Source organism: Xenopus tropicalis, chromosome 2, assembly GCF_000004195.4.
Source record: "Xenopus tropicalis strain Nigerian chromosome 2, UCB_Xtro_10.0, whole genome shotgun sequence".
NCBI lineage: Eukaryota > Metazoa > Chordata > Amphibia > Anura > Pipidae > Xenopus > Xenopus tropicalis.
Genome location: NC_030678.2, coordinates 147,774,932 through 147,780,931, shown reverse-complemented (window position 1 = coordinate 147,780,931; position 6,000 = coordinate 147,774,932). Strand labels below are relative to the sequence as shown.

General features: G+C 42.5%; 1 long non-coding RNA gene across 1 annotated transcript in view; it reads right to left on the bottom strand.

The window, feature by feature from the left end:
- Positions 1 to 3,679: 3,679 nt before the first annotated feature.
- LOC100488892 overlaps positions 3,680 to 6,000 on the bottom strand; it is a 38,063-nt gene continuing 35,742 nt past the window's right edge. The window contains exon 3 of the long non-coding RNA XR_004221378.1: positions 3,680 to 4,586. This is a non-coding gene — a long non-coding RNA (uncharacterized LOC100488892). The remainder of the gene's footprint in view (positions 4,587 to 6,000) is intronic.

Genomic DNA, 6,000 nt, shown 5'->3' with positions numbered 1-6,000 from the left:
GCTGCTACATGTTTTTTGTGCAGTAATTTATTGGGGCCAATTCACTAAAGGTCGTTAGCGCTTATCGCATAGTTTTTTGCGTTAAAAAGTGTGCGTTAATTAAGTACCGATTCATCAAAGTCATTTCGCATGTGTTAATACTCATATGGCATGCGCAAAAAAAACGCATTAGCGCAAAGCGTTATTTCCATCGTATTGCGGTAATTATCGAATAGAAATAGTACTAAAATAGTACATGATTCAGAAACACATATGAAGCGTTAAATGTGTGAAATATCGCCGTAATCTGTGCTAATATTAACACCTACTTTGGGTAGGCGGTACTCAAAAAGCATTGCGGTTTGTGAGTGTTTGGCAAGACAAGATGGAGTTTGCAGTCTGATTTTTGTTGGCTTGTGAAGAAGAGAATCAAGTATGTGATTGCCCTAGAGTGATGCATCCTAGAGTTTTCAGGGAAATGGTAATTTTCATAACGCTGGTTTTCAGAAAGTAATGGTTACATGTGTAATAGTGTGTGCTAATATTGCGTGCTACAAAATAACGCATAAATATATTGCATGGTTTAAAATATCGCTTAAAAATATGTCGTCCCCAGATAAATAACGACAATAACATCGCTTCTTAATTCAGACAAGTGTCCTTTTAGTGAATCGATCGTTAACGCTCAAAAAATAAGTGGATGGTGTAAAAAGACAGAGGCTCTGAGAGGAGCAGAGGAGACGACCAGGAGGAGCTGGGCGGTATCTGTATGTCACTAATGCACTTTATTTTGCTTTGTGCACTATTCTATGTAATGTACATTTTTTTTCTTATCAAGATGTGTTTTTGTATTACCACACTGACTCTTTTACTTTGCGTGACTTCAGAAAGCCAAAGTGATGTGTAGGCCAATTTCGGAGCAGTTAATTGCCTACAGTAACAAAGATCTATCGCTCCGTGTGACATTAGCCTTATAGTGTGCATCTGTACAGTATACCTTTTTTCGCCACCTTTGGGTAAGTTGCAGTTTGCAGTACAGGTATGGGATCCCTTATCTGGAAGGTCATTTCCCATACAGTCCATTTTAAGCTGATGATCCTAATTTAAAAAAAATAATTTTCTTTGTAATAATAAAACTGAACATTTGACTTGATAGTAACTAAGCTAACTTAATCCATTATGTCAAAACAATCCTATTAGCTTTATTTAATGTTTAGCAGACCTAAGGTATGGGAGATCCAAATTATGACAAGATCCCTTACCTGGAAAACCCCAGGTCCCAAGAATTACAGTTACCAGATCCTATACCTGTAGTGTAAAATGAGTCTCCATAAGTACATTGTATACAGCGGCACAACTATAGAGGAAGCAGACTCTGTGGTCCAGGCCCCACATGACCCCAGGGTCAGATTCACGTGGGGGGAGGGGGCAGGTAGGCTTTGGTGAGTGCTGGGCCCCTCCAAAGATTTTTAGAGGGGGCTTCCGGCAGCCTGACGTTACACCACTGATTGTATACTATACATTGTTAACGCACTATATTTGCACACATGGTTCAGGGGGTTCAAAATACTCTATACAACATATAAAACTCATTTTGCTCTAACCCCCAGATCTATATCACTAATGTTGTTAGTGTAAAATTTTTGACATGCCCAGGGCTTCCCAACGCCTCCGATATGGGGGTGTAGAGAACAATTAGGTGACAATTAAAGATTCTTGTGAGTCAGGCTTATTGTATTGTTCTGTACACATATTGTTTGCAAGAATAATCCCCTATCTTCTGGTGTGGCTTTTGACACTCTGCACCAGAAAAATAGGCTATAACAATAGAGCAATCTATTTCAATGTAGTTTGTTTTCCTTTGACATAAACCTGTATTTCAGACATTGCACTACCCACTTTGTTTTTCAAAGCACACAGTGGACTTGAACTTTAAATGTTACACATTATTAAGGTTACAGTAAGTAAATAGTATAGTATAGTATAAAATGTATATACTGTACATGATATAATAAATTGGCATGGGTTATTCTGCACGATAAGCCTTACCAACCTCACCAATATACTTCAGTGGAAAAGTTAGACAGATTAATAAAAGAAATGGTGGAATACTTGAAAATTTGAATTATTTGCTTATAGTGGAGTCTATGGCAGATGGCCTTTCCTTAATTCAGAACCTTCTGGATAATGGGTTTCCTGATAAGGGATCCTATTCCTGTACTAACACATTTCTTAGCATAAAGCAAAAAAGGGGACGTTTTGCTCACCACTACTTTTTAAACTTTTAGAAGGTGCAATGAGGCTGTGACCACAAAATACATACGAAGACAAGAGGTCACATTTTTTCTTCATTTGTAACAGGTGAGTGTGTGGCTGTATTCATGTTTATAATCTTCAGTTAATGTTTTACCTGTATGGAGTAAGCCAACTCCACTCTCTTCCGATAACTACTCAAAGATGATTACTCAGGTATAATTACTACAGAAAAGCACAATGGGATGCATTGATTAAAGGACCAGTCACTTTCAGAAACAAGAGAATTCCACCAGAGTAAGTTCTTGGCCAAGGTGAGAGGCCAATGAATTATGGAACACTGTGGTACTAAGTTTCCAATATTATTTGTGCAAGAGAAGGTCAGATTAGTGGAAAATGTTATACAGTGTGTGGCCACCTGAAAGGTTCACTGTACCCTAGAGTTTTCCTACTGAACTGTGCTTTGTATAAGGGAATAATGATCTTGGCATGGTTTTATGGTATGCCTAAGATTAAAGTAGAGGGAAAGTTAAAATCACTGGGGGTACCAAATGAACTGAAGAAGCCACTCGGATGAGTGGTGAAACGTTTTCAAGAAAAACTCAGAAAAGTCCAATTGTTATAGACTTAATTCTACTAGATACTGTATATTAGAGTCACTATGTCCTTGCCAGTGCCCCCAACTCTCCCCCCCAGCATCCCCCAACTCTCCCCCCAGCATCCTCCAGCTCCCCCAACTCTCCCCCCCAGCATCCCCCAACTCTCCACCCAGCATCCTCCAGCTCCCTCAACTTTCCCCCAGGCCTCCTCCATCTTTCCCCCAGGCAGCCTTAAGCTCCCCCAACTCTACCCCCAGCGCCCACCTGCTTCATCCTGCTCTCGCTTAGCGTCCCCCTGCTCCTCCTCCAGCTGTCTGCTGCTGCTTGCATCCTCCGGCTCACTCTGTCCTCACTTTTAAAGGTTGCGCCTTAATTTGATTGGTCGCACCCCGTGCGTACATGTGACATCAGTACGCAAGGGGCGCGACCAATCAAATTGCCCGCTGACCACCAATGAAAAGGCTCGTCATTTTTTAAGGGAACCCGGGCTAAAAAAAAGAGAGGTGTATCACGGCGGGGCCCCCATTGGCACGGGGGCCCGATTGCTAGCAATAGGTCCAATCGGCCTAGGGCCGGTCCTGCACTCTGGCATTTGTCACAATCCACAGATTGCCAGTGAGGCCTACCCCCCATACCTGCAAAGACAATGATATCATCCAAAATAGTAACACTATTCAGGTATAAACATTTTGCCCATGTAATGCCTTTGCATTGCCTGAGCTCCGCCAAGCAGTCTACCCCTTGCGGTAAATTGTTCTTTTGCATGTATGCACTGCAAAGCTTTGCTTCAACATTACTGGGTTATACGTGCAGTTCAGCAAGTCCTCTAATGACTCAAATATGAAATATTGAAAAAATCCCTGCTTTATTTTGGTTGTGTGCATTTTCTTGTAATGAATTAAAATAAAAATAACATTGTTTGCTTTGCCCTAATCTGCCTTATGTCCCTCATGACAAGCAAATTCATTATGCTTGTGGCCGACGCTATAGGTGTAAATGAGCATAAAGACTAAAACAACAAGTTGTCATAACATGAAATGGCTTGTGGGATATTTGCAGAGATGGGAAAACAACATATTGGGACCGGTCTATAACAGCTGAAAAGATTTTTAGCACGTCCACAAAATTTTGTATATACAGTACACCTCCTATTGACATTTTAATTAATCATACCTACATAGAAAATAGTTTAGCTTTATGGGCAGGAAACACAAGGGAACAAATGGTGCTAAAAAGCATTCAGTAGTGCCAAAACTTCAGTCTCTGGTGTCATTTTCATTGCACCATTTTGTAGAATGGCAGAGATCTAAATCTTCCTAAGCCCCAACACCCCCCCCCCCCTTGGAATGTGCTGGCCATTCCTGCTAAAGAACATGCCCCTGTCAAGGTTCCTGCTAATGTGTTGTTTGTATGGCGTGAGATGAAAAACCCCATTGCAAAGTGTAGGGAGCAATACATTAGGCTTCTCCCCCACCCCACCCTGGATCATCTTTATCTTTCTGTCTCCAGCTTTGCTTTACAACCTCCTGCTTTATTGCACATCTCCAATTCATCAGCCAGACATTTGCCCTCTGTTTTTGTCTCCATGTCACATCCTCTTGGCATTGTACTTGCTTTTCCCATTCCTCAGGAGCGAAATCTCAAATCGTTGGAAATGTTATGAGGAGTGAACTCTTAACTGCTCAATATGCTCTTTTCCCAGTCAACAAAGTGCACTGCTATCCTGACATCCAATTACATTGCAGTTGGTCTCAGCTAGAAAAAACAAAACAATAAAAAAATTTAGCAGTGAAACACACAAAAACATTGAATGGTTACAGATAATTGCCAAATCAAAAAATATACATGCTATACGACATATATGAAGCCCATAATCTGCTGGACTCGCTGCAATCAGGTTTCCAGCCTGCTCACTCTACTGAGATGGTGTTGGGCAGATACAGTTTGCCAAAGCCAAAGGTCACTTTTCTATACTAATCCTCCTTGATCTATCGGCTGCGTTTGATATGGTCGACCACTCCCTCCTAATGCAAATTCTGCATTTGCTTGGTATCTGTAATCAGGCTGCATCCTAGATCTCTTCTTACCGTTCAAATCTAATTGCTGATACTCCATACTCCATATGCACTCTAATATCCAAGCATTTTTAATATTACAATATTGCCTTTTCTCTTTCTTTTATATAAGGTAGCTCTTAGGTAAAAAAGTTACATGTTAATTTATGGCACACAGGGTTACTTTGGGGCAATTAAAGCTCCACATTTGTTTAGTACTCCAAAAACAGAACACCAAAGCACCTGAACCCTACCCCAATAGATATCAGTGCAAATTGCATGACAAGCGCTTCAGTTATGCAATAATAGCATCTGTGCACATTTCCAACTACTAACGCTTGACAAATACCCATGTCAGCCCTGTGTGCCGTTACCCTTACAGGGGTTACACGTTACTTTTATATTAAAGGCCACAGCAGCAGTATGGTAGTTCCTTCTCCCAGCCCCTTCTGCCTTCAAATTTTTACCAGAGGGGCTCACAGCCATCTGGCAGTGGGGTGGGAGGGAGTGGTCAAAAGAGAACTTGCACACGGGGCCCTCTAAAGTGTATTCTTGCAGGGGAGCCTGAGCCATAGTTGTTACATCACTAGTGTATACATTGCATATTTACATACAAAACAACCAATAAGTGATACAAGTGGTAAACAAGGCTATATGAATAAAACAGAGAGCACTGTGCCAGAGCTGTGTCTCTGAGGGCTCTGACACACGGGGAGATTAGTTGCCCGCGGCAAAACTCCCCTGTTCGCGGGCGACTAATCTCCCCGAGTTGCCTTCCCCCTGCCATCCCACCGGCGAACATGTAAGTCGCCGGCGGGATGGCAGGCACGGCGGCGCGATTTCGCGCAAATCGCCCGCCGCGTCTGCCATCCCACCGGCAACTTCATTGTTCGCCGGTGGGATGGCAGGGGAAGGCAACTCGGGGAGATTAGTCGCCCGCGAACAGGGAGTTTTGCCGCGGCGACTAATCTCCCCGTGTGCCAGAGCCCTGAAGAGAGTCTGTATGGCTGTAACCAGGGCTGCCATCAGTAATCATGGGGTCTCATCAGGTCTGAACTGGCAGCCTGTAGATTCTGGAAAAGGGGTTCATCAGTAAACTGCCATAGACAGTCTCT